Genomic DNA, 9,197 nt, shown 5'->3' with positions numbered 1-9,197 from the left:
GCACTCGAGTGAACAGGGCACAGGGGGCCCTGGGGTCATGGTAAGAAAGTGTCTCATTGGTAAAACCTTTTCCTTTGGGGAGGTAAATAAATTATTTCTTCCTTCTTGGTAGCCCTTGAAGGTAAGGATGGTCAAACAAAATAATATCATACCTGGAGAAATTCAGATCTTGCTAAGATTTACTGGTTGGGAATCCAAAGTTAATGTCAAGAAGCAGCCGCCAGTTGGGATCAAATGTGAGCCTATGGATCAAGGTGCGTACTCAGACACAGAGAGCTTTCTGAAAGATGCTACCAGTAGTTTTTCCAGGGCAGATATGGGTCCTTTATTTTTCTCTCTAATCTAGCCCATATGCTTAGCTGAGAAGGTTTCTTCATATCACTTTAAATGATGATGTCCCTTGTTCAACAGTTTTCTAAGCATTCTTTAGATAAGAATTTTATGGGTATTCTTTATTGCATTAGGCTTAAATTTAATGCATCTTAAGGTTTTATTGCAAAGTGTTGCCTTGTTTCCTTTTTAAGATGATACAATTTATAACATGCAAGTTTGCTGTCTGTCCCCTCCCTTTATATACATATAAGATGAGCAAACATGTGGCCATGAAACAGATGGTCATAGAATTGGTTCAGTGGTTGTGAGTACAGCAACCCAAGAGTGTCTTATCTGAAATACTGTGAGGAATGCCTGGACACAATAGACAAAGGTGGTTCAACCGGACGCCTTAGGAAACATGCTTCCAAAAACAAAGTAGCCAGAAAGAAACCAAAATAACAGACCATCAGAGCCAGAGGAACATTTGGAGGTAATTCAGTACCTCCTCCTTTTCAACCTACAGGGGAGATGGTGGAACAGAAGCAGGGATGGGCCTGCCTGCTGTGCCCACAATTCATTGGAGATTGTTGTGGTGAAGAATTTCATTTATGATGAAGGAGAAATAAACTCCATCAGCTTAAATTCAGGCAGGTTTGTTGAAAAGCTGAAGAAGTATCTTGCAGAAGCAAAGCATGGCTGAGGCTTGTGGGCTCTGTCTGGGAAAATGAGCAGCTGACAGTGGCTGACGCTGCCCCTGACTCTGGGGCCATGTGGTCTGTTGTTCCCTGTGAACATCTCTTCTATTCTCTTACATCTTCCCTCAGCCTGGCAGTCTCTGTATACTCTGTATACAAAGCTGTTCATAGCAGCATTATTCATAATAGTTAAAAAGTGGAAACATCTTAAACCACCATCAGTTGATGAATAAACAAAATGTGGTATAACCATATAGTGGAATATTATTTGGCCATAAAAAAGTTGAAGTACTGATGCAGGCTGAAAAGGATGAAACTTGAGAACAATATGGTGAGAAGCAGATGTAAAATGCCACACTTTGTTATTCCATATAGAGGAAGTGCCCAGAATAAGAACATCTATGTATAGAGAAAGTAGATCAGTGGTTGTCAGAGACCGCAAGAAGCGGGGAATTGGAGAGTGACTGCCCGTAGATACAGGCATGCTTTCTGGCATTATGAAAATATTCTGGAATTAGGTAGTGGTGATGATTGCAAAACTTTTGGGATATGGTAAAAGACACTGAAATGTATGCTTAAAAATGGTGAATTTTGTGATATATGAATTATACTGTAGAAATAATAATACTAATAACAACAGTAATAAAGCAAGGTGTCTTTCCACATCTCCATGTCTTGTATTTTCATTAAAAAAAAAAACATTTCAGGGCCAGGCTCAGGGGCTCACTTCTGTAATCCCAGCACTTTTGGAGGTCTAGGTGAGAGGATCGGTTGAGGCCAGAATTTCAAAACCAGTCTGAGCAACATAGCAAGACCTTGTCTCTAGGAAAAATAAAAAATTAGCCAGAAATAGTGATGTGTGTCTACAGTTCCAATTACTTGGAAAGCTGAGGCAGGAGGATCGCTTGAGCCCAGGAGTTCGAGGTTGCAGTGATCTGTAATCACCACTGCACTCCAGCCTGGGTGACAGAACAAGACCCTGTCTCAAAAAAAAAAAATCTCACTTTAATAGTAAGTAATCAGAATATGATGCTGGCAGCATGTTGTGAGGAAATGTATTAGATGAAAGAAGTTAAATTCCAGTTTTCCTTTTTTCAGAAATGAGGTATAGGGGAGAGAAACACATACTTGGAAAGAACTGACCCAGCTGAATTGGAAAATGTGGGAAGGGGATGGGAAGAGGCTGCTGCACCTGAGATCTGGCTCCAGGACTTACAGCAAGGGGAACTTGGGCAAGTTACAGACTCTCTGTGCCTCAGTTTCTTCATCAGCAAAACAGAAGGAATCATCCCATAAACTGTAAGGTCGATGCTATCAGCAGGTCCCCAGATTGACTGCGCATCTGAGTCATGTTAACAAACACATTCCAGGCTCCACCTGAGCCTTCTGAATCAGAATCCCCGCAAGGAGGACAATGAACTTGTATGTGCACTGACTTTCCCAGGTGTTTCTTACTCTGATCAACTTGGGCGTAGCTGCATCACATCATTCCAGAGCCAAAACACAGCAGCAGAACAAGAATATTTTCAATGCAGTCTCTAAAGCAGAGCAGAAACTGTTGAGGGAACCTAGAAGTAAAGGAGACCTGGCTTGCTGGGCTCCATTTAAACTTTATTTTGAGTACAGCAGAGACAGGAGCCCTTCGGGACACATACCTGAGGCAGTGACAGTCCAGCTTTGGAACAGTGGAAGCCCTAGTTTCAAATTCAAGCATGCTTTGAGTAGAAATTAAATTTACCTCTTTAGCACAGCAACATGGCCAATCTTTCCTAAGCTGCTCAGCTTACAAAAAAAGGAATCGTCCTGCTAGGAATTCAAACTTCAGCAGTCATGGGTAAGTAAGGAAGTCTTATAAATCTATTCTAGCCACCTAACAAGAAACCAGAAATTTAGCAAGTTCTTTCACTTTCAGGACAGTTGTGTTCACTAGATCAGAGGCATTGAGACAAGAAGAACAGACGCCTAAAAAGGGGAAGTGTTCCTTGCAGTTTTAGGACATCACTGGAACATTAGGGAAGTGGGAACACAGCTGCCTGCTCTACAGTATGGGTTGCCTTTGTGTCTGGAATGTGTCTGACGTCCTGATCCCTGTGCCCATTTCAGGAGCCTTGGGAGGAGCCCAAATCACTGATGGAATTGGACAGTGCTGAGGAGATGGCTCAGCAGGACGAGGGTAACTGCAGGGCAAGTCTAGGTCATACTGAGAGACAATGAGTGGCGCTGATGGGGACAGGCAAAGATAAAATCAAAAGTTTGTGCTTCATCTTCAAAAACTCAAACTAATAACAAACTTGGCCTTATGAGAAATAATAAGTATTTTTCTATTTATATGAGAATATAATCTCAAAACAGAAATCAGAAAAATATTAAGTCCAGGACATGAAACCTAAACCATTGCTCATATTTATTCTTTCTAAATAGAGCAAAGTGTAAAATCTTCTCTATAAAATGTACATTGTGGTTATAAAAAGCAAATGTCTTAGAATCATTGGTATTCCTTAGAAGAGTGAATTAAACACAGCCAAGGGAAGACCCAAGTCTCATACTTCTCTTGCATATTCCAAAGTTCCAGGGAAATTCCAGGTGATAGAGGTTATTTCCCATACTGTTAAAGCAAGGTTGCAGACACTTGGGAATTTTGGTTCCCAGTACTCTGTCCTGGAAAATAATTCAGGAATGAATTCTCTTCCTGTGACTCATTCTGCTCATTCTTCCAGCATCACAAAAACCAAAAAATGGAAATATGGCCAAACACATGATTTGCTATCCCTCTTCTTCAGGTTTCTTACCTGTTACTTATGGATAATAGCATTACCTTAAGGATTATGATGAAGATACAATGTCCAAATATGAGCACAGTTTTGAACAAAATGCCTTGTACAAATTGGTCAATGAATAATTACTAAATAATTATGTGAATATTTACTGAATTATATGGATCCTATAAATAATTACTGAATAATTATTGTGATTGCTTTTATTGGCAGTGCTGAAAACTCATCCCTGTGTGACCTCAAGAAAGCCATGTAACTTTGTGAACCTGCAGTTTTATCATACTTGACAGATTTTCATTCTGACACAGAATGTCAGGACTCCCAGACCCCAGAAAATGCATTGACTTAAAGCCTTTGATAGATCTCAAAGCAGTATCCTTACAGTGTCATTGGAGGATGGTGTGGGCTGCAGAGACGGATGCTTTCAAATGGGATTGATCCAGTCCTCCTTCCTTCACTTCCACATGAATGCTGGGCAGCCCAGGGTCACACCCACTGCACCCTCAACTCAGGCAAGTCCACCAGCCAATCTTAGGAGACCCGGGCTACAGAACAGTCTCCCAAGTTCCAGGCTCACAAAACCTAGGTGGGAATGAAAGCTGAGAAAGTGATTAGGTGGTTCAGGGGATCACTCTTTCCTACTCGTTCCTCTCACCTCAAACTCACCTTCTATTGCACAGCAACACTGAGGATCACCAACCAACCCTAACCAGAACCTTGATCTTGCCATGTTCTGTTAGTGGAATGCAACCAAAAATCAATGGTGGTGTTAGTCCAACTCAACAAAATATACATCAAACCATATTCCACAAGAACTGCTCGTGGCCCTGTTCTTTTCAGTATATGGGAAAACAAAATAGCCTCAGGTTTACAAAAATTCCCAAGATAGATGGTCACACATGTTTTCAGGAGATCTCTATATAAATTATTGTGATCACTTGATACCTTGAAAAGAGGTCTTGTGGCACTAGAATGACATCCATAAGTAACAAATATAAAATGTAGTGCTCAGTGACATTAAAAACCAAATCAACCCACATAGAAGAAGAGCTTTGGACGTAGGGATGCCAAACTGGTCTAGAGTGTAATGAAAACCCAAGATGGTGCCCCACTGAGAAAAAGAAATCAACATAACAATGGGATGCAGCAAGAAGAATACTGAGAAAGGAAAGAAAACATTTTTAAAAAATGAATTATTCATTCACTTTCTAGTGGATACAGAAAAAACTGCAGAAGACCCAGAGGATTTCAGGGCAGGTTAAAAGTTTGATATCTTACACCTGTGGAAAAGCCTAAGGCTCTGTTTTAACTTAGAGCAGGTGGGGTGACTTCATGACTACCATTAAGAAAATATAACCTGTTGGGAAACTGTTTCTGCCTTGATGATTTTGTACAGACAAGAGCTAAACAGTGAGGAATATGCTTAGATGTATTGGGAAAGAGATGGGTCTGTGCCATTGTCACAAGGGTACACGAATACTGAGAGTGAATGCTGAAGGAATGATCTCCATTGGTGGTGACCTCAGGTGAGACCAGGGTGCCTGTGTTTCAGCAAAGCCTGGGCAATTGGAATGCAGGGCTCCTAAGATTCCATGACACCCCCACCTTCTAATTCTGTTATTGCAACTGCAGACAGTTACCTGGCACGCTGGCGACAGTCTTCCTCACTCTTGTCAGACTCTGAGCCACTGGCAGTGCCTGCAGCTCTGAGCTCAGGCACCTTGAACCTTATTTTTGTGGTTAAGGATCCTAAAGTGTTGTGGGGAGTGATCACATTTCTCTCAACAGTAGGTTAAGAATTTCAGTTACTGACATCCCTCAGTCCTGACTAAACCTATTTGATTTCACCAATTTTTAACCCATCACGTGTTGGCGTTTCTTCTCCCCAGTCCCTGGCTCCACCTCTTCTGCCACAAACGTCAGCATGGTGGTGTCTGCCGGCCCTTAGTCCAGTGAGAAGGCAGAGATGAACATTCTAGAAATCAACGAGAAATTGTGCCCCCAGCTGGCAGAGAAGAAACAACAGTTCAGAAACATAAAAGAGAAATTTGTTGTAACTCAAGTGGCCTGCTTCCTGGCCAACTGGCAGAACAAATACAGTACAATCTCTAGGCTCACCATCATGAAAGTGATGAATGATATCTATCTTCTCTTTGAGGAACTAAATGCTCTCTCCATCAAAAATAATTTCTTCCTTCCTGTACTTGTAAGAAAACAGAAATGGGTATTTTAACATTTTGTTAAAGTTGGAAGACAGAGGTACCAAAGTATTTAGTAACTTTCCTGTTTGCAGTCAGGTGGGGGTGGGACTGGAGTTCAAATCCCAGTTGTTGATTTTCTGACACAGGCACAGAACGACCTGTTTTCTCCAAGAGGCTCAATCATGTTTTCAAGAATCCTGTCTGTACCATATAAGATCCTGCAGACAAGTAACATCTAGTCTGTTGTTCTAAATGTCTGGGACTAGTGAACTTTTATTCAGTTCAAGCTTCTGTTGAGGCCCAGTGGGCAAAGCTCTGTTCTAGGGACCCTGAGGGAAAGTTGGTGATAGTACCCAGTACCCGCTCTGAGGAACTTCAAGAGGTGTCTGCTCCTAATAGAACCTGTGGTATCTGTAAGTGACAGCATCAAGAGCAGGGAGTAGGGGCTGTGCACAGTGGCTCACTCCTGTAATCCCAGCATTTTGAGAGGCTGAGGTGGGCAGATCACGAGGTCAGGAGTTTGAGACTAGCCTGGGCAACATGGAGAAACTGCATCTCCACTAAAAATACAAAAATTAGCTGGGCGTTGTGGCAGGTGCCTGTAATCCCAGCTACTCCGGGGTCTGTGGTAGGAGAATCTTTTGAACCCAGGAGGCAGAGGTTGCAGTGAGCCAAGATCACGCCATTGCACTCCAGCCCTGGGTGACGGGAAGATTCGTCAAAAAACAAATAAATAAATAAAAAAGCAGAGAGTACCCTGGTGAGAGGAAGTCCTGCTTCCTGGGGCACAGGCTCTTGTTCCTAAAGAGGAAGAAAGATCGCACCCGACAATGTGTGGAAGTAGTAGTGCAGTGGGCAGAGCAGGGACCCTGGGCCTCTATCCTGGACTCCATCCAAGTTGCTTGTCTTGTCTGTACCTCAGTTTCCTCATCTGTTCATAGGGTACTACAATAATACCTACCTCTGTAAATTGCTGCAGTGAATTACATGAGCTATTTCTTGTCAATCTCCTAGAACGTTTATTGGCACAGAGTAAACACTATCTATTAGTTCTTCATTCTACTGTTTCTAAATTAACACAAACTTTATTAGTATTTGGGCATATTTCCTTCATGGCCTTATGGTCTTATGTCTCATACTTTATGTTTCAGATATGATTCTTAAAATATTATCTGAAGATATGATTTAAAAATCAAAGATTTAAAAATCTTTGACATACTTGTCCTTGGAATTCCCGGTAAAAGGGAAACCGTCAGTCCCATAGTCCTAGGGGCCTTCCCGACTTACAAGAAATCACTGCTTCATGGCCCAGTGCAGTGTTTTAGAGGAGAGGCTGAAGGCTTGGGAAAGCGGCCCCACATTCAGACTTGGACCTCAGGGGCTGTGAGTTCTGACTCCACTTCGTTGTGGTTGAATCATCTTGTCAACTTCCTTGATGTGCCCTTGAGTTTCTCTTTCTTCATCTCTAAATTTTGGAGGATTCGACGCCAGAAAGTCGGGAGACTGAAGAGTAAAGATGTGGAAATCCCTGCTTAGAGCCTGGTAGCGGGGACGGTTTTGTCCTTTGGATGGACCTGCCTCCTGCCCTGTAGGCAGTGACCACAGCAGCATGTCCAGCCTTCCACTGAGGCAGGCATGTCTGTCTTTTCTCAGAGTATGAAGAGTGCAAAGAACTCATAAAATCTATGCTGAGGGATGAGCTGCAGTTCAAGGGGGAGAAGCTCGCAGAGCAGCTCAAGCAAGCTGAGGAGCTCAGGTGAGGGGGCCCCGTGGGGGCAGGCAGGTGGGCAGGTGTGTAAATCTCTGATGTACAGCAGCTCGGCGGGAGAAGTAAGAGCTAAGCTGGGTCAGGGAAGGGAAGGAATTGCCATGGCAGGCTCACGACACACAAATATTTATCAAACAGAGAACAAGGATAAGTTATGGGTTGCAGTTGTTTCTCAGAGCTTTGTTTTCTCTTTTTCAAACAAGTAATTGTTGAGGTGAAATTTACATAACATAAAATTAACCAAAGGAGTGGGAACCACCCAACAGCATTCAGTATACTCAAAATGGTGTGTCATCACCACCCCACTTACCCTTAGTCAGAATCACCTCCTGAGTGGCTGTGCCATCTCATTCTTTCACTCAATCAATGTTGCCTTCTCGGCCCTGTCATTCTTTTCTTCTTTCCTCTTTTCAATTCGCCCCATCTGCACCCGGCCTCATTTCTGTACATGGCTTTGTATCTATCGCCGCAAGATGCACTATGCGTATTTTCACATGGAAATGTCCGTGGCCAGAGTGAGGAACTGAAAGGATGTCTTTTTGAAACGAATTAGGAAGACACCTACTTTTGTTTACAGAAGAGAAAGATGAATGGAATATCATCAAGGATCTTACAGGAGCCCTCTCTGATACAGAGGAAGCCTGTAAACCATTTTCGATTCTTTCTCTTGGCCACAGACATTCCTTTAAACATGTGCTGACCTTCTGCTTGGAGGTCTCCTCGAGGACATTGTCTCAGAAATCTCTGTTGCAATATTAGAACTGATCGCTCATCCCTTTCCACTGTTAAATGTTCTCTACCCTCTCACCTTAGGCAATATAAAGTCCTGGTTCACTCTCAGGCACGAGAGCTGACCCAGTTAAGGGAGAAGTTACGGGAAGGGAGAGATGCCTCCCGCTCATTGACTCAGCATCTCCAGGCCCTCCTCACTCCGGATGAGCCGGACAAGTCCCAGCGGCAGGACCTCCAAGAACAGCTGGCTGAGGAGTGTAGGCTGGCACAGCACCTTGTCCAAAAGCTCAGCCCAGGTAAGGTGGCCATTGGCCCTCATGACCCAAAACCCCAGGCTTATGAGAGACTCCAGACCTCCACACTTCCACAATGACAGTTGTATCAGTGGGGTTTTTTCACTAAACATATGTGGCCATGACATGACCAGGACTTCCTGGGTAAGAACAGAGATGGGAAACCCATGGGGTTGGAGGTCACAGTATTGCAAATGTCCCTCCTTCCTTGATGGAAGGTGGTCTTTGGAGCAAGCATCTCTCTAGTTTTAAAGGACAGGAAGGAGGCTGTGACAGGAGGACGCTTGTTATAGTGAAAAGAACTCTGGACTAAGAATGAAGGTTCCCAGGCTGTCTCTTTGGCAATGTTCTTAGTAACTGTCAGTGAGGGAGTGATTTATCCTTCCTGAGTTTCTCTCTCTCCATCTGCAAAGGCAGCC

General features: G+C 43.2%; 1 protein-coding gene and 1 pseudogene across 16 annotated transcripts in view; one reads left to right on the top strand and one right to left on the bottom strand.

Moving 5' to 3' along the window:
* The window catches only part of LOC126931165 (myomegalin), a 382,023-nt gene that overhangs the window by 110,762 nt on the left and 262,064 nt on the right, over positions 1 to 9,197 (bottom strand). The gene's annotated exons all lie outside the window — the stretch shown is intronic.
* The window catches only part of LOC126931509 (neuroblastoma breakpoint family member 3-like), an 833,099-nt pseudogene that overhangs the window by 811,998 nt on the left and 11,904 nt on the right, over positions 1 to 9,197 (top strand). Inside the window, exons 6-8 of the transcript XR_007717861.1 lie at positions 5,674 to 5,883; positions 7,639 to 7,741; positions 8,567 to 8,781. The product of XR_007717861.1 is annotated as a neuroblastoma breakpoint family member 3-like (transcript). The remainder of the gene's footprint in view (positions 1 to 5,673; positions 5,884 to 7,638; positions 7,742 to 8,566; positions 8,782 to 9,197) is intronic.

Source organism: Macaca thibetana, chromosome 1 (assembly GCF_024542745.1).
Source record: "Macaca thibetana thibetana isolate TM-01 chromosome 1, ASM2454274v1, whole genome shotgun sequence".
NCBI classification, from domain to species: domain Eukaryota; kingdom Metazoa; phylum Chordata; class Mammalia; order Primates; family Cercopithecidae; genus Macaca; species Macaca thibetana.
Note: the sequence above shows the minus strand (reverse complement) of the source record. Positions and strands in the feature narration are given on the sequence as shown.